Source organism: Papio anubis, chromosome 9 (assembly GCF_008728515.1).
Source record: "Papio anubis isolate 15944 chromosome 9, Panubis1.0, whole genome shotgun sequence".
Classification (NCBI taxonomy): domain Eukaryota; kingdom Metazoa; phylum Chordata; class Mammalia; order Primates; family Cercopithecidae; genus Papio; species Papio anubis.
In genome coordinates this window covers 67,477,941-67,505,129 of record NC_044984.1, presented here as the reverse complement: position 1 = coordinate 67,505,129, position 27,189 = coordinate 67,477,941, and positions in this window count along the sequence as shown.

Genomic DNA, 27,189 nt, shown 5'->3' with positions numbered 1-27,189 from the left:
ATGTTAAAAAATTACTCATTTATTTAACACGTTTTTAGTAGGAAACAATAGTATATTTCATTGTGGAATAGAGTCAAATTTCCAGAGATCAAATCACATTTCTTCCACTGAATAGCTGGAATTTCTTCCCAAATTAATGGGATTTGGGGCAAGTTATTTAACTGCTCTGAACCTATTATTTCAATTCCAAAATGTGGAATAATAAATGTACCTATCTCATAGGACTGTTGTATATGTAAAATATGCTAATAATTTGTACAACTCGTGTTTTGTGTACAATAATGTACATAAATGTATACATATATGTAAGTATTTTATATGTAATATAAAATTTAGAAAGACAGTGTTTCAAAGTGTGGATTGTGGAGTCAGACTAGCTAGGTTTGAATTTAGCCCTGTGACTTAGCTGAATGGCTTTGGACATGTTATTTAACTCTTCTGTGACTTTATCTGTAAATTAGATAATAACACCGATGATTCATGTGTTGTTATACAGATTAAATAAGTTAATCTTTTTAGTGTCTAGATTGTCCATTACATAAAAAGCTTTATATCTGTTTGTTAAGTTAATTTAATGTCTGCTATCAGTACGTAACTAACAGCAGAATGCTGTTGTAAGGAAGATAGAGGAAATACACTGAAATGATGAATCTGTGTATCAGCAAATCCCCTTTTTCAGGAACCCCAAAATCTTCATAACTAGAAAAATGGTAACAGTATATGTAATACATAAGCATTGCTTTTTCTTTTTTTTAATCTGTGACTTGAAATGTTGCCATAGCTAAAGATTACATACTTTAATCATGTAAGAAAATTACCCCAACATTTTAGAACAGAAACTACAAGGTAAATTCTGAAAGGTTAAATGTAATTACTAAGTTGAATTTGGACAGCAATTTTGGGGAAAGCAAGGTATCACCATCACTATGAGAGGTAGAAAAGGAAAACTCCTAATTCAGTGGTAGAAATGGAACTTAAACAAAATTACTAAATAGGAAAGCCAGGAAATAAAAGACACACGTGACAAGTAAGGTACAAAGGAGGAAAATGTACAAAGTGAACCCTAAAACTTGAATACAAATTAGTTTTTCTTAGAAAACTTAAAAAATCATAAAACATGCTGTTACAAAAACAAGTTGAGGGTGTATCCTTTTTTTTTTTTTTTTTTTTTTTAACCACTACAGACATTTCTCAGGCTTAATGAATTCATAAACATGAAAAAGTTTATACTTTACTGCATGCAGTTTTCTGTTAATTTAGCCCAGAATTTTTCTACCGTGGCACTACTGACATTTTGGGCTGAATAATTTTTTGTCACAGAGAGCTATCCTGTGCATTACAGCAGGGGGTCCCCAACCCCTGGCCAAGGTTAGGAAGCAGACCACACAGAAGGAAGCGAGTGGCATGGTGAGCCAGTGAAGCTTTATGTGTATTTCTGCGAGTTTGCTCACCACGACTCGCATTACTGCTGGAGCTCTGCTTCCTATCACATAAGCGGTGGCATTAGATTCTCATAGGAGTGGGAACCCTATTGTGAACCACACATGCAAGGGATCTAGGTTGCACGCTTCTTTTGAGAACCTAATGTCTGATGATAAGTCACTGTCTACCATCACCACCAGACAGACTGCCTAATTGCAGGAAAACAAGCTCAGGATTCCCACTGATTCCACATTGTGGTGAGTTGTATAATTATTTCCTTAAAATTGTATAATGTGATAGTAATAGAAAGAAAGTGCACAATAAATGTCATCTGAATCTCAGGATCATCTGGATGATCCTGAGACCATCCTCCCATCCCTAGTCCATGGAAAAGTTGTTTTTCATGAAATGGGTCCCTGGTGCCAAAAAGGTTGGGGACCACTGCATTATAGGATGTTTAACAGCATCCCTGGTCTCTATCCTCAAAGTGCTAGTAGAGCCTCCCCATTCATGACAAACAAAAATGTATCTTGACATTGCCAAATGTCCTCAGGAGAGTAGATAGATGACCCCTGATTGAGAACCACTGCTTTAGGCAAAATAAATGAAAAAATCTCAGCTTTGAATGACAGCCAAGCAATTATACAGTTCAGCTCTCCAAGTAACATTAATTTTCTCCTTTATACCTTCAACTAGTGTTCATATAGTTCCCTCTTTGAATTCTATCTGGCTGCAAGCTCACTTTCTCACAATCAAATTATATGCTACACATTATGTACTAGTTCTTTTTTACATTTACATCTCTGGAGATGAATTTATTGCAGCTACTTCTACTTTCTTTCTGCTAAATCTTTTTATTACCAGGAAAGGAGGGATATCAATTATCCTTTTCCCTAACCAATGATGGTATATTGCAGCTTTGAGCCACTCTAACATTCTATCAGTAGAAGATGCTTATAAACAAATACTCCATATTTAGTGTCAATGGAGAAAAACACAGCCAAAAGTATGATTGACCTTTCATCTCCCTTGTTTCAGACTCTGTATGGAACCTGAAACCACATGACCTTCTTTAGAAGACTTTTCAAACTGTTCAGTTACATCAAATCGGATGACAAGAAAATATTCACATCATTTCCATTTGCTCTACTACTATATTCTATGTACCATGTTTTTTCAGAGTCCTTGAAACAAAAGGGGTATATAAATTCCAGAGACCACTCATGATTTCATAATAACTCAAAATCCTCATTTATACTATTCCTCAGATAAGATAGTCCATACATTTAATAGCAGGAATGTCAGAGGCATGGATCAACCAAAACAGATTTCTGCCCAATATGATTGAAAGCCTGCCACAAATGACCAGTAGAGACAATTTGCCCAAACCATCAAATAGTAGTGAACTCTCACACATGATTTTTAAAACTAATTTCAGGAGTCCACATTAAATCCTGTATTTGAATCTACTATTCTATTCTGTTCAGGTTATTCTGGATTCTGACCATGACCCAATATGAACGTTGTAAAATACACCTCTTTAATGGCCCTAGCTTATTTCAATTTGTTCCGAATGAGGAACACAAAAGAAACACAAATGAAGTGAAGGAGTTTTTGTTAGTTAATATCAGATCATCACCTCCAATCAGAAATAAATATATAATCCTTGTTCTTCTAACTCCAAACAGGAATAAAAACTGGTATGTGTTCTTATTCACAGTTTTCCTAAAACCTACTCTCATGCTACTCTCAGCAATGTTGATTCTATTCCTATTTTTACTATTCTTAATATAAGAGTCTTTGCCAGTCAGAGTTGTTCATGCTTATCACATTTATTCCTTAACTATTTTTTTTATCCTAAGTCAGTTTATAGTGTCATAAAATTTGAACAAATTGTATACCAGGCTTTTTCACACAATTGATCAACATATTTTTTATAGACAAATTACCACACCGTCTGCTTGAACAGCATAAATAATGAATTAACAATTAAATACAGAAATTTATATGCTAAGTATTTTATTTTGTAATCCATAATCCTTTAAAACATTCATCTCCTTCACAAGAAAAAGTGAAGGAATTTGATATGGCTACCATAAGACAAACTGAAAAAAAATTAGTAACATAAATAGAAAACCAGATTCTGGAGATGAAATTTAAAAGATGGAATACAAACTTGCTAATGTGAAAGCTTCTAAGACCACAAAAAGTATTTTAGAACTAAATTACGTTTCTTTGTACTTCCAGTGCCGTTTTATATCTACATCTGGAAATGATAAATAAATATTTTTTATATAACAAATGAGCAAAATTGTTTTCATATAAGTAATGTTCATAATATACCCAGTTTTCATTCTAAAATTTTGTACATTTTTATATTTTAGGAAACAAATCCTTAGGAAAGTATTTAGAGAATATATTTCAGAGAAAATAAATTTTAATAGAATAAATTCTTATTTATGAAGTATTGATTTAGTTAAAATATATTAATTGATGTCATTAGTATCTGACAGTGATATCTAAAATTATTAATTCTAATATCTTTATTAAAACAATAGAATCTTATAATTAAATTAACAGTATTTTTTGATATAGAAGATCCAGAGGATTGTTCTTCAAACACTGATTACACAATCACAGTAATCTAACAGTGTATTTTGTGAGTTCAGAGAAATCAAATAGAGCCCTCTTTATTATCTTACTGTGAGCAAGTTTCCGTTCTTCCTTTCAAGTTTAAGCTTCCTCTATTTATGTATAACAACCTCTCTAGTTTTGTTCTTTGGAAGCACAGAATAAATTCTTATCTATTTGCCAAATCTAGTCTAGGTTTATAAACCAAGGGGAGGATGCATTTTCAAGCTATATATAATATGTAATTTATGTATGTATTCATTATATATAAAATATTTTATATATATATCACACTACCACACTCTCTGGAAATGCTGATACAGCAGACCTGGGTTTAGAATTCTGGGATGCGTATCTGTAAAAGACACCTTGATTATACTGATCACCAACCTACACTAGAAACCACCAGTCCATCTATCAACTTTATACCTTGATTGTGAAAATAGCACATCATTCAGGTGAAGTATGATTTGTACTAAAATTAGAAAACAGAAAACTGAGTTCATTCTAAGTATATATAGACCACTTTAAGAAGAGTAGTTAAGACAGAGACTTCAGATGTGAAGATACTTTAAGAAACATACATTCTTTTTTGTGGTAAGCCTGGTGATGAGATCTTGTTTCTGCAGAATGAGAAAGAATGAAGTGTAATTTTTGATAAAACCAACTCAACTCAAGATATGTTGTGAGATGAAACACTTTTCTCCAACAGATGGATTTTGATGACCTTATTAGAAACTCTGCGGGAAAGACCTTTTGATGACTAAAACTATAGCTGGTTTCTGATTTCTTAGTCAATAAATAAATCGTTATGAAGTCGATAGTGAAAATTCAGTGGCCTCCTGGAATTCCACCTTTTTGGAATCTTGCCTGAGCCACTTCACACTAGATTTTCCACAAATGTATTTTGTGAACAGTTCACATGTACACCACTGGGGAAATATGAAAGAGTACTTCTTGTAACAAGAATGAAAGCTTAATTAATGTGATTTCTTCTTTCTTCTCTGACACCAATTAACTTTAACAAAATTAGAAAAATTACCTCATTATGCTTATGTTATTTGTTTTTGTTTAAAATAAAATAATTTAAAAAGATACATTGATTTGTTAAGCACATTTTTAAAAGTTATTTTATATGAGGCATTCTGATAGGTGCAAATTGTATATAAGTCAAAAATAGGGATCCTAGAGTAGTAGAAATCAAAAATCATATTTACCAATATTTATAATGCAGCATAAGATGTATTATGTGAAATAGAGAAATGCAAAAAATTACTGTATGATTTCTAAGGGAAAAGATAATTTTTGCTTAGAGGTACCAGGGAAGTTTTTCTTCTTTTCTTCTGCTATCACTAGAAGAATGAATAGGATTATCACATGCAAAGTTAAGTGATGGTGGTGCTTTATGGAGGGGGAACTATATTAGTCAGGTTTATCCAGAACAATAGGATATATTCTTTTATTTGTGGTAAGTCTGGTGATGCAAATTTATTCTCTATCCCTAACCTACTCTTATTTCTGTCACTGCAGCATCATATTCCTCTGTGTGTGTGTGTGTGTGTGTGTGTGTGTGTGTGTAAACAAACTTAGACTCTTATTATAAGGAATTGGCTCACATAATTCTGAAAGCTGAATAGCACCAAGAGATGCAGTCAGCAAGGGGGAGACCCATGAGAGCTAATGGTGTAGGTTCAGAGTCCAGAGTCCTGAGATGCACGAGAACTGATGGTTAAACTTCCAGTCCAAGGACAAGAAGAGGCCAATGTCCCAGCTCGACAGTCAAGCAGGCAAAGTTCCCTCTGACTCAGCTTTTTATTTTCATTTATTACTTTCATTTTAGGTTCAGGGGACCATGTGCAGGTTTGTTATGTCAGTAAATTGTGTGTCACAGGGGTTTAGTGTACAGATTATTTTGTTACCCCGGTAATAAGCTCAGTAGACGATAGGTAATTTTTTGATTCTCACCCTCCTACCACCCTCCACCTTCGGCTAGGCCCTAGTGTTTGTTTTTCCCTTTTTTGCATTTATATATTCGCAAAGTTTAGCTCCCACTTAAATAGTAAGAACATTCAGTATTTGGTTTTCTGTCCTTGCATTAGTTCATTTAGAATAATGGGCTCCATCTCCATCCATGTTGCTGTAAGGACATAGCCTCACTTGTTAATGGATGTGTAGTATTTCATGAGCCATGTATGTATTTTTTCTTCTATTCCTTCCTTCCTTCCTTCCTTCCTTTTCTTTCTTTCTTTCTTTCTTTTTCTTTCTTTCTTTCTTTCTTTCTTTCTTTCTCTCTCTCTTTCCTTTCTTTCTTTCTTTCTCTCTCTCTTTCTCTCTCTTTTTTTCTTTCCTTTCTTTCTTTCTTCTTTCTTTCTTTCTTTCTTTTTCTTTCTCTCTCTCTTTCTTTCTTTCTTTCCTTTCTTCTTTCCTTTCTTTATTTCTTCTTTCTTTCTTTTTTGTTTCTCTCTCTCTCTCTTTCTTTCGTTCTATTTTTTCTTTCTTCTTTTTTTTTTTCTTTTCAGACAGGGTCTGGCTCTGTCACCCAGGTTAGAGCGCAGTGGTACAATCTCAACTCACTGCTACCTCTGCCTCCTGAGTTCAAGCCATCCTCCCACCTCAGCCTCCCAAGTAGCTGTGACTACAGGCATGCAACATCGCACCCAACTAATTTTGGATTTTTTTGTGGATATGGGGTTTTGCCATGTTGCCCAGGATGGTCTCAAACTCGTGAGCTCAAGCGATCCACCTGCTTCAGCCTCCCAAAATGCTGGGATGACGTGTCTAAGGCACCACGCCCATCCGTGCACTACGTTGCATTTATCCAGTCTCCTACTGATAGGAATTTATATTGATTCCATGTGTTTGCTATTGTGAATAGTACAATAATGAACATACACGTTCATATGTGTTTATGGTAGAATGATTTATATTCCTTTTGGTATATACCCAGTAATGGTGTTGCTTGGTCTAATGGTAGTTCTGTTTCAAATTCTTTGAGAAATCACCAAACTGCTTTCCATAATGGTACACAGGCTTTTTTGTCTATTTGGGTCTTCAATTGATTGGTTGAAGAAACATGTTAGGAAACATAATCTGCTTTCCTCAGCCCACTGATTCAATTTTTAATCTCATCCAGAAACACCCTCACAGACATACCCAGAATATTATTTGGTCACCCCTTGGCCCAGTCAAGTTGACACATAAATTAACCATCACAGGTACTTGCTAAGCAAGGGAGATACAACAGGATAATGTTCTCTTAGGGATACGTTGTTTGGATAAGGTTTGAGAGAGACTACAAACATCCTCAGAGACCTAGTATATTTAGGGATTCACTCATACACGGCAACATTATTATCTGGCGTTAAAAGAGAGTTCAAAATTTTCCGGCAGAAATAAATATAGGTTTAAAAGCATTGAGATAATGATAGTTAATGTGAGTGTCGTTATGTTAATAAAGAATTAAAAATGGCTTAAATATTTTAAAAATACCTCAGTGGTTTTTAGGTTTGCTTGCTTGTTTAGCAGCTTATTTTATTTACACATACAATTTTATCGAGAAACCCCATGTATCAAGTAAATAAAAGTATAGCTGCTCTGTTTGAAAGGGGGAGGAGAACATGAAGCCCAGAGCTCCATACAAAGAGTCTCCCACTGGATTTCAGAGGCTCCGCTGAGAAACTTTGGTTTATTCGGAGCCCAATTGAAAATGATGTGCACAGTGACTGGAAATATTATGATGCCATAGAAAGAAATGGAATTTGTAAGAGGAGTCAGTTGGGCATAGAGGTTAATGAATTTGGTGCCCACACTGAGATGACAAATAAACATTCAGGTAAATATGTCCAAGAGGAGACACGTACAGATACACACACTCACAAATGGTTAATTCTCTAAACAAGAGTTACATTGATAATCATTGAATTATGATTATTTTCTGGTAAAGCTTTTTAAGTTTTAGGTGCTTTTCTGATGATCCACTGATCTAGAGTATAGCCAATTCTGGATTAGAGCTCAGGGAGAGGTTAAGGCAAAGGATATCTGTTGAAATAATTGCTGACATTGAAATAAGAGATAATATTGCTGGAGAAAATGCAAAAGAAAAGGCAAATGGATAAGGACCCAGTATCGAGGAATACAGCAATTCAAAGTGTGAGAAGCAGCAAAGAACCCTACAGAGTAACAGGGAGAGAATAAGGAATGAAGCAGGTGAATGTGGAATCGAAGATGTCTTAACAACAACTTACAATGGTTGTAAAAAACAAGGAATGGCATTTTGCTTATTGGCTGGTTTCATGTTTGTAATTTTTTGATAAAATCATTTTCATAATTGATAATGTTCTGTAAAATAAGATTTGCGTCTACAAACACAAAACAGCCTTTTAAAAATATATATGTTTAAAAACATACTTCTACTAGATTAATTCATGAATTAATTGTAATATTCCATTGTATTAGAAATTAACTTAAGGGAACTAGAGTATACACCAAAGCAAAGAGAAGAAAACTTGAAAGCAAACCAAGAAAAAGATGATTATCATCTTGGGTTTTATCCGATTTATTATAGAGAGAAACTTTTTCCCCCTATTATTCTGTAGGAGAGTCAAAAGTGTTATATGATATGTCAAGGGAAAGTTAGACTTCTTAATGATATTATTACTTGGAAAAATTATATCAACTATCTAACAAAATTATACTTAAACTATTTTTCAGTTGATGCCATAACCAAGTACTGTGGAGATATCAAAAGAATGAGTACAAAGAAAACATACAGAACTGGAAGGTTAGGTTAAGGCTGTTCACTGGAACTGAATGATCCCTAAAAGTCTCTAGTAGTTCTATGATCAGGTGATTCTAATTATTCCTAAATAAATGTTTTTATATTGGTAACTTGAATATTTTCTTTTTATACATACACATGTGCATGTGTGTTTTCCCCTACACATACACATACACTCACAAATGATTAATGCTCTGAATAACCATTGAATTATGATTATTGATGATAATCACTGGATTATGATTCAATTATGATTATTTTCTAGTGAAGCTTTCAAAGTTTTAGGTGCTTTTCTGATAATCCACTGATCTAGAGTATTGCCAGCTCTGCAAATTATAAGGATATTGGATAATTTCTCTGCATTAACTAAATAGTTTTAAACTGTTGCTATTAACTCTTTCTTTACCTGATTATAAAACACCATGTCACCGGATTTATGGGGGTGGGGTTGGGATGAATGTCTCATATGGCATTCCTAATATTTAAGTTGGTAATTTAAAAAATACACTGAAATATTTCTATTGTCAGGAGTCGAAATGTTTCTTTGCACATCAATTCCTCTGTTATGTATTTCTCCAACAGTTGAAAATCATGACCTAAGGCAAAATATAAATTTTATGCCTCTCCTAATAGGTGTCATGTTTATAGAATTAGGCTGAGTGTTGTATATTACTGTGTTGTCCTCAGTGAATACTTAAACTGCTTTTGCTTACTACAGTCTACTCATAGTTCTGCTATCAGAACTATATGTTTTGCATTTAATTCTCTTTCCAAAACAAATTAATACATAACAGAAAATATGCAGCACTTTTAGAGAAGAATAAAATTATCAAAAGAACTATCATATCAAAAGAATTATAAGACTCATATATGAAATAGATAAATATTCCATATTATAAATGATCTATCAATAACTTATTTTAATGTGAAAACATGAAGATGTAAGAGGCAACTAATGTTATTGACCTAAATTAGTTCTAGAGTACACTGATCAGTTAGAGTATTTAAAACCTATTTCTGAATAAAAGTGTTTTTACCTGAAACCAATTTTCTTTTCTGCCATGGTGACAATACACACCCTGCCTCCCCAAGGCACAGGGTCTCCTCCATCTTACTGGAGCTCCACCAAACTCACCAAGTGTGCAAATACTTTCATCCTGCCAGCTTCACTCTGGAACTTTGCTTTCTTGACTACTATAGGTAATTATGTTTGTGATCTGTGGAATTTTATAGAATGACAGTCAATGTTAGAATTGTAGTTAATTGTCATAACACAAGTAAATCAAAGGATAAATATGATTACAGTTATGCATTGCTTAACTATAGGGATATCTTCTGAGAAATTCATCCTTAGAGGATTTTGTCATTGAGCAAGCATCATACAGTGTATTTATGCAAACCTAGATGGTAGAGCCTACTATATACCTAATCCACATGGTATAGAATGTTACTCCTAGGGTAAGAAGCTATCTAGCATGTTACTGTACTGAATAATGTAGGCAATTGTAACACAAGCCTAAGTATTTGTGTATCTAAACATTTCTAAACATAGACAAGGTACAGTATTATAATCTTATGGGATCACTGTCATATATGTAGTCCATCATTAACTGAAATGCCATCATGCAGTGCCTGACTGTATATGCCTAAATGACACTAATGGACTTTAAACATGGACAAGATAATTAAGGATCAAGGGAAAGTGAAAAAGATCTTTTGATAAGGTTATCCCACCCCAATGATATGTGGCTTTCCACAGACATTGAGTCATTTCACATCCCATGCTTTGCATATACTTCATCTCTGAATTCTGTTTCCTATCTCTCCTAGTTAGCCTTCAAGTATATCATAGTTTAAATCACACTTTCTGAAAAAAAAATTCTTGATTCTGCCCAACTACCTTCCACCAAAGTAGCACTGACCCACAACCTCTTTTTGATCCTCTTTTTTAATATACACAAGATTGTGTCATAATTACCAATTTATCTCTTATTCTCTACACCATCTGTTAAGAATAGGGCAAATGTCTTTATATAGAAAAAAAGCTAACCAAGTTCTTGGAATATAGAAGGGGCTCAGGAAATGCTCAGTGAATAATTCAAATTTAACATAACTAGTTAATCTATTTGGTGGTTTTCAGTATCTCATCTGGATACGATGCAGTTGTCTTAGTCAATGTCTGAGGTACCTCCACTCAAAAATGCAGACCAACTACATGAAATTCTGACATCAATGCCTTCTTTAACACAACTGACTACCTTCATTGAAAATTTTACATTTTTTTCTCAGAAACCAATCTTTTTATCTTAGACCTCCAAAAGGGAGGCTCCTTCTTCCTGCCCTTTCATATTGAATCCTATTAATAAGAAAGAAAAAAAAAAAACTTAGTTTACAGTTGCTTCTTACTGTTTTTATCTATAATCCTCTCCTTAACATTAACACATGTTCATTTGCTTTCAACTACTCATTCTTTCTACATTAATTCAAAGTTTACATCTCTAGTCTTCAATGCCAATTGTCAGGAAGTAATTATGTTTGCAAAGAGGCAGTTTTTGAGTTCTGGTCCCTTTCCTACTCTGTAAATTATAATATTGTTTATTGTCTACCTCAGGGTTGTTGTGAGAATCAACTGAGCTCACACACATAAAGTGCTTACAAAAAGAGGTCAAGAAATAAATATGAATCGGTCTTAAAATCCATTGTAGTTGTGGATAGACTCCGTAGTTGTGAATAAACTTTAGTTCATTTATAATTGTGGGAAATGAGTTTGGATGGAATTTTAGACAATCATTTAACATTTCTGAAAGTTTCTTAAAAGGACCATCAGATTAATGGTTCAGTCTATGTAATCCAACTAGAGAAAAAAGCCTACAGGTTGATTTGTCTATTTTAGGTTCACCTAAAACCCATTTTAGAAAGGAATCAATGTTTTTTGTGACACGTTCTCAAGGAATCCAATCTATGTGTTAGTATACTTTCTAAAACTGGTAATAATTTGGGTAGATGGAATTTCAGTCTAATCATCTGGATGTAGTGGAGACAGTCTTTAGTGTTCTTTTAAAGTTTTGATGATTAATAGTTCGTAAAAATGAAATAAGGTCCAAAATCTAAAGCAGAGTTTCTTTATTTCACTTACAATTCACTTTTGAATATTTTTTATCCTTGCAAATAAGAAGAGTAGGAAAAAAAGCCACCTTTGAAGACTTCCAAGTCTTTTAAAGTTGCATCCTCTCTTTTTATTAGACATTTGAAGTTGTTTCATGAGGAATTGTAGCAAATAAATTTCAACATATTATTTCTGAAATGGCAAGAGACCTTATAACTTAATCCATTATGCCAGAACAGGCTAAACTTCCCCAAAATCTGAACATGAAAAACTATGTTTTGTCAAACACAAAATACAATAAAAACATCCCACAGAGTTGAGCACTAGAGAATAATGCCTATACGGTTCAGGTTTTCATTTTCATTTCTTAAATCATTCTACCTCCCTTCCTTACAACTATAGTACTTTTTTCTCTGCTGTCAAATATAGAGGCAGATACAGTATAGCCTTAATGTTCTGGTACTTTTATAATAAAATATTTTATATTAGACATTTTTCCCACAACATCATTAAATTTGCTGCAGAATTGCTATGGGCTTAATACAAATTTCGAAAGCAAAAGGAAAACATATTGCTCCATATACTGTTTCATCAACTGTCAACCATGAGCAAGAAAGCTAATGGCAAAATGCCTTTTTCTTCTAGAACTGAACTTTGTTCACTCAGAAAACACACACCGGCCCTCTCAATACTTTAAACTTTTCATGTATTTATTAGATTGCTTGTTTTAATTATATTCTGAGTTATGAAAATCTCAGTAGAGTAAGAGAAGGCTCACCTTTTATAGCCAGTGTTCAAAAGAGCAATAGCTAACGAAGATGTTAATAGACATTATTTTAAAACAAAATAAACAAACAAAAAAGGTTTCATGTTCCAAAAAGCTTGGACAACTCTGGGTACAGGAAAGTTTATTTACTACAAAATATGCAGAGCCTTTAATATGCTAATTTATATTGTGAATCTCCAAGGTATGGAAAGCAGCATTTGTCAAAGAAAGATTACAGAAATGATTTTCTTTCTAGCTAGTTTCTATTTATTTATTCATTAATCAAATACTTATTTATTTTGTGTTTACTATGCTTTGTATATTCTCCAGCTTACATTCCTGTATGGAAAAGACAGAAACGGGTATATAAATTTGTTAAAAGTTAAGGGCAGGGTGATATAATGTGGGGAAGGGAACATCATAGCCACAGAGGATCTCAAAGGGGATGTGTACCTAACCTAGGCATACAAAGAGTTGAGAAAGAAAACTCTAACCGGAGGAGGCAGAAGTGAGAAAAAGTTAAGCATTATCATTGTTGCATAAAGAGAATGGAGGCTAGTATGACGACAGCAGAACTGCACAGAGGGAGCAGTAAGACATGAGATTGGAGAAGGAGGCAGGCAGGTCATATAAGATACTTTATGGCATCTGGTTTAGATTTCATTATAAACACAACACAAAACAAATTAGTAGCAATGGTAATAGAAGAGAACAAAACCAATGTAAGCTCTATGCAGGCAGGTAAGTGTAACTAGCCATAGAGCCGAAAATAGTGCTTGGCCTATAATTTTGTTGAATTAAGACCCAGAAAGCGATGATTCTTAGCTAGAAAATGTAAATTTAGCAGAAAACAAAAACAGGAATATCTAATTTGGCAATGGTTTCTATTTCATGAATAATTCATATACAGTGTTAAAATTTTCAAAAGTGATATAGAAAATGGTTTTAGTGAGAGCTCATTCAGCATATATTTGTATAATTTATAAATGACTTTAGTCCTGTATTTATAAAATTACTAAGGGGGTATAGGGCTTTCTTACATTTTTCAGATAGGTTTCTCGGTCTTTTATTGGTGAATTACATATTATAGTGTCTTTTATGTATTTGGAGAGTCTCAAAATTGTTAGAATATTTACCTTACAGATGACAAGGGTCTACTCAGTTTGCAAATGGATGATCTATAAACAAATGAGAGATTATCGAGAGTATAAACTTCCTCTAAAACATAAATTTTTAGGAAAAATGTATTTTATTTTAAGGGAAATTTTTCCAATTACCTTAAAATATTATAACATCCTTTATATTAACTACATAGTCTACTCTAAAATATTTTTATAAATATGCATGTTTATAAGGTAATTTTCATGCAGCCAATTTACTATGTAAATATATAATATAAAGAGGTAGAGAAAATATCTAATTGCATAGTAATATCCTCACATATTTGGTGTAAACATCTTTAGCTAAAATTACAATATAATCACATGTACATAAATGTTTAGCTAACTAGCAATTATAGCATAATTATTACCACGTTCAGGATGAAAGTAATATATGAAAAGATATTTTCAATAGTTTCAGAGTCATGAATCTGTTTTTCATATTAATAACAGGTAATTACAAACACAATTTTAACCCCTAACTTCATATACTTAATGCTTATTCCAAAAACATTCTGATTTTTTGGTCATTAAGAAATATAGTTTTAGAGAAAAAATTATGTTTTGAGAGAGAAAATTAATATATATATATTCTGTGCAGAGTAGAGTTGAATAAAAAATAATTTTGGTGGATAAATAGCATCTCAATTGTGCTGATTCTAACCATCATCTGCTTTTGTTTTTAATTTTCAGACTTAAAAATATATTATCCATATTTCTGCACTATTAGACTTCAATATTTTAATGTTAGCATTAGTCCTGGTTCAAAATGTGATAATGAGTATAAATTGTGATTATATTTCTAATAACCTGTTTCTTTTGAAAAACTGAAGTAAACCATAAGATTGCTAAATTCGCTAAATTCGGAAGGACAATTACAGAATCAAGATCTTGGATCATTATAAAAATAAGCACGAGATAAATGACATAAAGTTTTAATCCCAAAATGTTTGAGTTCTATTCAGCTATCTTTAGGGTTTCACTTGGAAGGAAGCACCAGATAAGACTTTTACCTCCCAATGCTGTCAAGTATTTTTTTAAATTAGTCACGTCATTTGAAGACAGGAGACTCTTGACACTACCTCAGAACATTTTTGGGGCTCAGAAACCAATACCCCAAGATACAGTGATTTGAAATGCTGAACTGAGGGAGAAGTCTCAAGGTCTCTCTGACTCTCTGCCTGCTCTTGTCTCTCAATCTTCTCTCCCAACGCACAAAATGAATTTGGTCTCTGAAGGGCCCTTATGTGTGTAAAGTTCAGACCCTCCACAGACAAAACAATTACCTCTAGTTAACACAATTACCCCCTTCCCTGAGTTTCATTGACTGAACTCACACCTCAGGAAGGAGGCTTCCATCTGACAACACACCTGGACAGACTTTTGTCACAAACCACTCTTTGCTCTGTGGGCCCAGTAGATATTTTTCCAGGCCATTGTAAGTTTTTCAGACCTATGAAATGCCCCTAAAAATCAGTTACTATGCCCATAATATTATCCACATCTCTCCATCTTCCTGTCCCATAAAAAGAAGGGTCTAAAAACATCTGAACCCTACTGTGTGGTGAGGTAATCATTTTGTGATTCTCCCCTATGCACGTTAATAAATTTTGTATGCCCTTCCTTCTATTAATCTGCCTTTTGTCAGTTGATTTTTGGTAAACTTTAAGAGGGTGAAGGGAAAGTTTTCCCTTGACCTCTACAACATAGATGATATAAAGTCTTGGTAATAGGAATAATAATCCCTACTCCCAAAGGTTGTTGTGAAGATTAAATGAAAATAAAATGTATTATGCCTATTAATGAGCTTTACATATTTTGGATGCTCAATTTTTTGTGTGTTTTTAATTAATAAAATGACTGGCTAATAAGATCTACTTTTCATGACTCCTTCAGGGTTCTTCAGTGATGTTTCCTGTGGAATCATTCCTGGGACTAGAGAAACTCCAGTCGAATTGATAGCATCTACTTTCTAATAAATAGAACTATATTATATAATCTCTCTCTCTCTTCCACCCCTGCCCCTCCTTTCTCTGTCTCTTTGCTAGGGATCATGAAAACACCAGTCAGTAACTGCCTTCTTCTGGGACCAGGGACTAATAGATAACTAATATCATTATGTTGATTGCTGGTTTGCCTTCACTACTTTGCATGCACCTGTCCCTCAAGGTAGTCTGAGCTCAAACTGCAGTGAGGCTGAGAACCACATCTGTGCACCCAAAGAAAAACTCCAGGGGAAAGCACATGCATCTGTAGAGAAACTCCAAAGGTTAAAAATTTCTGAGGTACTTGGGGGTGGCTCTGTGTAATTTTGTACAATTAATTGCTTAGGGATCATGAGATAGAAATGATGAAATATTTTACTACATGTTCTTAAAGATTAAATATTTAAAATCTACTTGTCTATTTTAAACAAATGAACAAATCCTAGAGGAAATACGTTTGGGAAGAAGTACAATGAAGGGTGAGTGGATAAAAGTTTTATTTTTAAAAAATGAATTCTTCATTACAGAACTTACAATTTAAGTACTTAATGATGGAGGGAAAAATGAAACAGTGCCCTGAGGTCTCTTCCAGTTCAATCATTCTATTTTGGGAATTCATTCTGAACAAAGTAAACATTATCAGTAGGCTGAATAAAACCATATGATGAGAAAATGAGGTTTGAAATAAATCATCTGCTGGACATGAAAATACAGAATAATAATGACCTCATGCTGAATATTATTTCTTTTGTGAAGGCTGATTTCTGGTAAAAGATGAATATATCTGAGACAGGGGAGTCCAACAAAAGCATTTAGAAATTATAATTCCTTTTTAAGCATACAGTAGGAAATGGAAAGAAGAAAATCACTTTGGGAAACTTATTTCAAAATGGTAATATCTAAAGAATAAATAAAATCATTTTTCTGCCAAAGCATATGATACAAAATGCCTTGCCATAAACTATTGAAGTTATACATGAATCCCAACTGAGTAAATAAACAAAAACAATACGAATTGCCGTGATTGATATTTTCCCAAAGTTTAGAAATGGAAAAATAATTATTTTGCCTGTCAGTAAATTTATGCATGAGGAATTATTAACAATTTCTTAACAGCATCTTAGGAAAATAACTTTTCAAAAAATTAAACTATGTATTTTACATTGGCAAAGATTACAGGTAAAATATTAGGCACATTAATTTCAAAGAGCTAGTAGATGTTGCCTTTCTGATGAACATACACTTCAGATTGTATAGATGGCAGGCTTCTATTTCCATACAAGTCTATGCATTCATTCCTGTTTATTAATGTAAAGCAGAATATGGATTGGGATTTGTTTTGGACTCCTGACCTATCTCTGTCTGCATCTTAATTTCTCCCTAGGAAAATCCAATCACAATCTTCTATTTGAGGAAGATATTAAAAATAATTAACAATTAATATGACACAAGCCAATATGTTTAGAACAAAGGTCATCTGTAGTTACCCAGTGTGGCCAGACAGAAACTAACAGAACAGCAGCCTTCCTTCTACTAAAATTTAAATATAAATCACTACCAGAATTATTGAACTTCCTCTTAGGTATCACAGTGTGGTTTTTCAGGGTGCCAACTCACACCAAACATGTACAAAATGTAACTCATATTTAATCCACAAAATTGTGTGCTCTTATTCCTGTGACCATTATTTAGGCAAGAATGCTATAATTCACCCTGGTTAAAAAATTAAACCATTGCACACGCCAGAAGCCAAATAATCATTCTTAATATATCAAGAAAAGCAAATAGCGAGGAGAATTTGTAGAATTTTGCAGGAGGTAGATTGCTGATGCTTTGTAAACCATCTAGAGGGTTTTGAACTTTATCTAAAGCATAATGGATAGCTCTGTGATTTTATCATTACACTGTAAGATATGCTCAGGTCTAACTTTGCACCCAGATTTTTTTTTAACATTATTCAGTGTTATGGATTTCTAAGTTATTTTAGTATCCAAACATGCTATTTTCAAACTATTTTTCTGCAGTTATGATAATTTGCATTTTATATAATGAATCCTATTTTATCCTATTTTGCACATATTTCTAACTTCCTTATGAACATTTTGATTACACGTTTTTCATGGACTTTAAAATAGCTTTATTTTATCAATAGCTAAAAATTTTGTTAACCCTTCATCTACTTTTTCTCTTAGTTTTAGCATTATTAAATGGCACAGGGCATACTATTTATCTTTCAAGTCATTTCCCTCAGTGTATGAGTTCTCATATACTTATTGTTTTCATGCAAGTCTTACAGCACATTAGATTCACAGACAATCATACTTGTATGTGCAATTCAATTTTATCAGATACATATGAAATGCTTTAGGAATTTTTTCTTATATATAACTCATAATATATTTACATTTTATATCAATATCTCATGTGATTAATATTTCCTTATAAGATAATGCTTTCAATGAATTTTTTAAAATCTTACCTTTCTTTTCTAAAATGTAAAAGCAAGCAATATTATCATCTATTTTAAAAATTCATTTAGAAAAAAATGCAATAAATAATGAAGATGCCTTCATTTTCAGTCAAGATTTTGATTGAGGATTTTCAGCAATAATTTCCAGCTTAATTATTTTCTGTAGAGAGGCATATTTAAAACAACTATCAGATGAAGAAGGTATCATTCCACCAGTCATTTTTAAATTTATTCATGTAAAGACTCTTTTTACTGCCAAATAAATTACTCATGATGAATAAAAATTGAACCAGACTAGAACTCAGTCTTCCAAAAGCTAACATACTTGGTTTCACAAAAAAGATGTTAGGTGATCAAACTGATGAAATTTTTGTTTGTTCAATTAATAAATTTGAAAAATTTTCTTTGCTAAGAAAAGTAAATGACCTTTTGAGGACTATTCACCATAGCAGAGACATGGAATCAACCTAAATTCCCATGAGTGACAGAGTGGATAAAGAAAATGCAGCACATATGCACCATGGAATACTATGCAGTCATAAAAAAGAATGAGATTATGTCTTTTAAAGAAACATGAGTAGACCTGGAGGCTATTATCCTTAGCCAGGAAGAACTAAATACCACATATTCTTACTTATTTGAGAACTGAATGATGAGAACTCATGAACACAGAAAAGGGAACAGCAGATACTGGGGTCTATTTGATGGGTAGATGGTGGGGGTGGAAAAAATTAGCTAGTGGGTATTAGGCTTAATACCTGGGTGATGAAATAATCTATACAACAAACCCTCATGACGTAAGTCTACCTATATAACAAACCTTCATATATACCCCTGAATATAAAATAAAAGGGAAAAAAACAGTAAATGAAGGAGTTTTCTTAATTAGAGGGAGTTAAAAATTTAAGTAAATATAATTTTTTTTTTTTGAGACGGAGTCTTGCTCTGTCGCCCAGGCTGGAGTGCAGTGGCCGCATCTCAGCTCACTGCAAGCTCCGCCTCCCGGGTTTACACCATTCTCCTGCCTCAGCCTCCCGTGTAGCTGGGACTACAGGCGCCCGCCACCTTGCCCAGCTAGTTTTTTGTATTTTTTTTAGTAGAGACGGGGTTTCACCGTGTTAGCCAGGATGGTCTCAATCTCCTGACCTCGTGATCTGCCCGTCTCGGCCTCCCAAGTAAATATAATTTTTATGAGAAATAAAATAATTAACATTACTATGTAAAAAATCTTCAATGCAGTTTTTAAAAACTCAGCGATAAAAAAATAAGTAAATCCTATGAACAGGAAATTCACAAAATAAAAAATGTAAATTGCTTAAAATAACCTTACAGTGGTTTGCCATTATTAGTGAGAGTTGGAAAGTCTATGATGGTTGAATACAAAGCAGAATGAAGGTTTCAGACAAAAAGGTAATAAATTTCAAAATTTTAACTTTCATATGTAGGACCAATCTTGGGAAACTGCAAAAGTGAGCAAAATGATTTATGCATAACTAAATGCAATTAATTTGATTTAAAAATTATAAAGCAATAATTTAAATTGTCAGAGATTGATTATATAAAATACATAATTCAGATGGACAGTCATACTGTTAAAGATTATATTTAATATAAATATTTAAAGATAAAGAAATATGCAACCATGGTAAATGATAAAAATATTATATTCTATATAATCTACATTTTATTATATTTATGTATGTGTGTATACAGTGTTAGTACAATATGAAAAATAAAAATAACTAGGAAGTGTAGACATAAGTAACATTTCAAACTTTATACAAAAAATTCTAGAAAGGATACTGTAATTTTCATAAACTGGAAATTTAGCAGTCACATATGGTTCACATTGTAAACATTTAAGAAAGATGTTTTACACACATAAACAACTAAGAACTGTGACGGACAGCATGAAATTAGTGTTGTGGTAAAAGATTTGAGCAGAGTTTGGGTATTTTGAAATAGAACAATAATTTCTGCTAAAATAATTCAACAAAGATTTTACACACAATGAAGACTTTCAACTGAACTTTAAAAGCATGACTGAGGCCTACCACAATCAAAAACAACAAGACATCAACATGTGCATTTCAACGCAAAAGGAATACAGTCATCTCTCCATATTCATTGGGAATTAGTTCCAGGACCTCCGCGAATATTAAAATCTGCAGAGACCCATGCCCCTTATGGCACATCCCTCCGGGTACTTCAAATAACTTCTATATTACTGATAATACCTAATACAATGTGAATGCTGTGTGAATAGCTGTTATACTATTTTTTTTTACTGTTGTATTATTATTATTTATTTGTTAGGAATATTTTTCTATATCTAGTTGGTTTAATTCATGGATGTGGAACCTGTTTATATGGAGAACTAACTAGTTATTTTTGTGAGGTCAGAGTAGAGGTTGCATGAGGGAAGCCATCTAAGGAATCTGGAACTTTCCCAGCCAGTTACAGTAATTTTGTATTGCCCTATTACAAATAAACATTGAAACTATATTGTTTTACCCAAAGTTAAATATGAAACCATTCTCCCTAAGTTTCTCAGGTGAACTACTCAGTGAGTTAAATGAGTCATTTTCCTATTTTCTTTTCAAGGGAAATCATGTTACATGATTATAACCAAAAATAAATGAAAGCTCAAATTGCAAAGATTTTTTGAGATTAACCTGCTTTTGTTTTGGACAATGCTAAGGCTGAAAATACTTAACTTATCTTCTAGAACCCAGCCTTTTTCTTTAAGATGTCCCAGATCAAGTCTCAGGTGTTTGTCAGTCTCGACCGTTTCACATACAACTCCTTATCTTGAAAGTTCCATATACATTTAACTCTTCAAGGAAATCTTAAGACAATAAATACCTTTTTTTCCCAGCAACTTTTGTCTTAAGGGTTAGAGCATCTAATTTGAAGAAAGTGTTATAACAAACATTTAAAAAACTGAACTATTAATGTTCTAAACTACTTTTATCTTTCAATTTGACACAACTTTAAAACTATATATTCCAAAATTAAATGGAGTTCTGGATGTTTTTCAGGATAAAACATTGAGATTGTTTCTATAACATTATACATTTAGCCTTCACGTCTCTAAAGTAAACCAGTTTATCACCATCCTTAAATCTAAAATAGTAGAACTTGACTATTAAATGTATGTATTGCAAAAAGCCATTATTTTATAGACATTTCTAATATTCAAGGAATATGCAATTAAATTATTTGTTTAAATATTTTTTCTAAATTTATAAATTTATGGAAGATCAACTCTAGAAGTCTTCATCAACATTTTGGAATGGTTTTTGCTTACCTGTAACATCCAGAAAAAACAATGTTCATTTTTTTTTACACAGAAATCAGTGACATGAGTGGAAAGAAAATAGCATAGAAGGTAGAAACCTGTGTTCTGAAATTAGACTGCTGGCGTTTGAAGCTCACCTCTGCCACTAACCACTTATATGATGTTAGGCAAATTATTTTATCTCTCTGTGCTACTGTTTTCTCAAAAGTAAAATATGAGTTGCAGTGTAGTTAGTTTAACTCGAAAATTTTGAGATTTGAATATGATAACATCCAAATGCTAAGATGTGTACCTGACACAGAATAAATGCTCAATAATGATAATCTCTTCTTAAAAAATGCACAAAATATAGAAAGCAATACATTGAATTCCATTCTTTCAAAGGAGCACATATCTAAATGCTGAGTAATTTCTTACGAGACCTTACAGATCTACTCATAGGTCTTTTTTCTATTGTTTCCCTGGAGTTATTCAGAAAAGCATTTTCTTTAAGCAAGTTCTAATGGCTGTCACTATGATTTAAAGCTTTCTACAGAATCTTTCACATAGGGTATGGCTGCCTAAATTACTTTGGACCTAATTTTAGATAAACTGCCATAGCAAGTGTTGAATAAATGCATGAGTAAGCAAAGTAAAGCAAAACAGATATTTAACGTTCGTGACTGGTGTTATCTTTGTGGAGTGTTTGAATAGAAGTAGTTTAGGTTGGTTAATTAGGTTCCCCCCCACCACAACGAAAATTCATGTTCAGAAACAGTACGTTACATTCATCATTTCTCTAAAAGGCTTGTCACTGAATTACCTCTAGCTTGAGAGAGAGAGAGAGAGTTCAGATCAATTCCGGATACATTTCCTTCCAAGACACCATTTCATCTTTTAACACAATAAATACCAAAATGTGAGGTGAAATCCTATATTAAAATACATTTGGGTCAGCAGGATTTTTCAGCAGAAAAACTCCATGATATACATGATGTTGTCTTGGTAAAATTAAATTCTATTCTATTGCCATGATGTATATGCTGATTATACACATTAGTTATTAAACTGGGTGGATATCTTTAAAAATTAAATAAATTTGATACAGTGTATTTGACAAGATGAAAAATGGAGGAAATGGCAACATTCTTCAACCTGCGGTTGAATTTTAAATACAGCTGAAAGTATAATAGAAATGAAAGTATGGACTGCACGTGGAGAGGGACTGATATTTCTTCCTGTATTTCTTCTCCCTCACTGTGCATAATGAGCACAAAGATCTTCTCCTCATAGAGCTGGGCCTAGAAATATATTGTAAAAAGATTTCATTTTAGCAGTATTTTTTCAAAATCATTAATTATTTAAATAACTTTTAATTAGTGTATGTGAATAATTTCCACTTAATCCTCTATGAATTTGTTTTAGGCAATTTGAACAGATAACTCAGACATTGGCCCCTGAAACTTCTCCTTAATATTCAATATTATAAGTGCTTCTACTGAACTGAATGCAAACTTTGAATACAAATTGACCAGAGGATAAAATCAATAAAATGAACCCAAATGCTAAATGAGATCAAAGGATAAAAACCACAAGAAAATAGACAAATCAATAAAGTGATGAAAGATGGCTAATGTAAAAGTTATTATTATCAGTCCTAAGCACCAAACTTACTTTTAGAATGTCAAGAGGATTTTCAGACTTTTATAATCTCAAAAGCTGAGCATTTAAAAGAAAGAAAAATATAGATGCTTTATTAATTTAAAAAAGCAGTTTTCTTGTCCGGAAAATTGAATACTTGTAACTGTATTCTATTCTCATAATTACAAAAAGGCATTTATTGACAGTTGAATCATTTGAAATTCTTCCTAGGTCTGTGTAGTTTATAGCCGATAACTTCAGGTTTAGTTGACTGTAAAGACAGTAAACAATTTTTTTCATACAGTTTTAATGAAATGTCCTAAGTCCTTGCTACTTCAATATGTGTGAAAAAAAAAATGTATTTACAGACAAAGACAACTGACTTGGGTATTAGGCCACATCTATGCAAAAAAGTTTTATAAAATGTCAAAAAACTTCTTAAATTTGGATCTACTAGTTTTAAAATGCATATCCTCAACACTAAACTAGCAGAGCCAATGGCTGCTAGGCAGTTGAACCAATTCAAAAGGAAGCTCTTTGCCAACACTATGCTTCACAGTTTATTAAGATTATTATTGCTGCTCTATTTTGATCATTCAGTCTTCCCCTGCAGTCCAGATGACTGGCTGCAGCTTTACAGATGGACTTTGGGTTTTCCACATAGGTATATTAACAGATGTACTATGAATTTTCCACACATTTCTAAAGAACAGTTTCTTCCTATTCTCAATTCTAATTCCTGCTCTGTCACTATGAACTTCATTCTTACCGGCTCCTCCCTTATCTCTTAATTTCTTAATTTTCTATCTCCATATGTGTTCTACTATTCAAAAATATCTTTTATCTTTTTTTTTTTTTTTTACCTGTTCACTCAACAGGCAGCATCTATCCATACCCTCACAACTACTCAGGTGGGTTGACGGTTCTAGCTGCAGTTAAAATAAGGCACTCTCACTGTCTAGCTCCTTGCTTCTCAAGAACTTACTAGAAATAAAGGCAATACCCCACCCAGATCTTTTGAATTAAAATCTGCCTTGTGACAAGATCTCCAGATGATTCAAATACACATGAAAATTTGCAAAGCACTGAAGCTCACACAGTTCTCTCAGGTGATAAGGCAGGATGACTTTTTTTCTTTGTTACCAAATATTCTTGTCATGTAGTTGGAACGAAGCGGGTGAAGAGAACGTGGGTAAGTCAATGAAGGCTGTTCTCTTCCAGCCACATGAGATGCAAATGAAAAGGGCTACCTGAACACATGCCACGGTAGCACACTAATCACCAATGGTCCAGCTCTCCAAAACAGATCTCCAGCACCCAGTGCTGTTTTATCATATGATCCTCACTATGTTACTATAGTACATAAATATTTAAAATAGATAAAATGCTAAAATTTTATTACTTTTTTCTATAAAATATTTTTTTCAACAAAATTAGCTGGTAGGTAGGCACTTCCAAAAACAAACTTTATTTCATGAAACAATATTTCATCATTAGCAATTTAGAAACTGTGCATGCCCACTATTAACTAAGCAAGTGAACCTAGATATATGAGATAAGAGGAACTTATTTTTAGGGAACACAAAAATGTTTTGTAACTGGAAACCTGCAAATATACTTTTTTTAAAGAAAGGAAATACCTACTCATTTCATTATGTATGTGAGTTTGTATGATGTTTTTAGGACTGTCTCATTTTCAATGCTATGCATTTTCAACATGCATACAATATTTAAAAAGACTATTTCAAGATATAGTTTAGGCTCGGGGGCTGAAATTTTGAATTCTCTCTCCATCCGCACTACTGTTTCCATCTACAAAGTGATAGCAATGGCACAATAAGGGTACAAAAACATCATATAAAATGTGTGTAGGGCATGTCTTCCACAATGAAATAAAAGCTATATTTCAAAACATGGCATTCCATTTTAGTAAAGGTGTACACTGCCATTCTTAAAATAAATACTCTGTGCTCTCAATGTACCTTTCATAAGGCACATAATATATGTCCATACTGCAGTTCTGATGGATTAATATTATTTTCACTCTTGAATCACCATGTATGCAATTATATAATTTCATATTTATATAGAAATTCAATAAAATAAATAATATTCAGTAAAATACAGTGAAGGAAACTTAAGTTATAAGACTAAAATATTAATCTCATTTTATTTATTTATAAAAATGCCTAGATTATTATTTTAAGAGTAAGCTTTATTACTAACAGTTCTTATTATTATAGCTCCTTTGGAACCCTCGAAAGACAATTATTGTGAAAAATTAAAAGTTTATTCTGAACTCTTGCTTTTAAAAAAAGATATATGGTAGTGTTTGCCAATCTTCAGGCTATAATCTTTTCTCTCTGTCCCTCCAGATAGTATACTTCTATCATAATTCCCAGAGGAGAGTTGACTAAATATTTGATTGACTTCCCCTTCGCACACAAACTGACCAAAGATACTATAAATCAATACTTTCTCTTATGAAGTCCGTGGAAACAACTGCTTTCGCTGAGGTGGGGGAAAAAGAGTCTCATTTTTTGCTCAAGTAATATTCCTAAGTCTTTTCCACAACACTTTTCTAAAGATACAAATGTTGGGACTATATAGCAGTGGTTTCTTAAATTTATATATAAATAGGTCAAACTTGATTAACAACAAGATTACAATTGGTAGTTAAAATATTTCGAAATAGTTACTTAGCTAACTGATTCTCATTTCTGAATCTATATTGCGGAGTACTGGTAAAATACTACAAATTCATGTGATATGTAAGGTTGTGAATCCTAGAGTTGTTTGTCTGGGGATACAAATCTGAATCACCCAGACCAAACGGCAAAAGTCTTGTCTTGGGGATACAAATCTGAATCACCCAGACCAAACGGCAAAAGTCTTGACCTTAGACTTGAGGTGATGATCAATTCTCTCCTGTACTGCTTTGCTTCTCAGCAATGAAATATTTGATTATGGGCTAATTATCAGTATGAATTTTTCAGTTCTTACTCCCTGAGAGAAGGGAGTTACTGCTGAAAGTGGTCTAAGATAAATTTTATTCATTTCTAGTAATACTGACACTTGACAAATTATGAAGGAATTATTTTGTTTCTGATGTTATATAAACCAGAGAAGTTGAGCTTAGAGGAGAAGAACAGGAAATGAAGGATAACTTCCAAGAACCAGTACTAGCTGGAGCTTTCCTTCTCTATGTAGCTAAAGAAAACAATCTAAGGGTCAGCATCCTACAATGAAAGCAATATGGTAAGAGTGGTTATATGAGTGAAGACTCCTTAAGGCCCTACCCATTGGTGTTCTGGTGGCAGGTATTAATGCTTTAGGTATAGATATTTAAAGACAGAGAAAAACAAGACTTTCTACCTTAAACCCTGTGAAGAAAACAAGAATAGAGCCAGTGTGAAAAGAAAATGCCTACTTATATATTCCAAGATACTTTGGCAATAAAATGATGCCTTGACATTTTTCCTGCCTTGAAGCTCCTGGTTGCTTATGAAGACTGCAGGGCCCAGGGGAGACAGCATCTAGTGAACCAAAATTTGAGGTTGTATAATATTTTTTAGGTCTTTGGTTATTAATCCACATTATTACACGCAAATCTTAGATATCTGACTTTCAAAAAATTTCAGATATATCATCAGTACAGTCATGAAAACTTGTTAAGAATCTAATTTACAGATTTGGAGAGACATATCCCAAATTAGTTACCATAATTTTTTTCATACATATGCTTTACTTTTTAGTCAACAGTAATAAGTAAATTTCCTAAGTAATTAAAACTGACAAGCACCTGAAGTTTTTCTGAATCGCCATACAACAACATATGTATAATTTATTCATTTTTTCTATTATATTTGCAAAATAGAAAAGTATGATCACTATGCATTTTAGTCAAATTCTGTTCTTCACAATAAGATAATATGGCAGTTATATAATTAT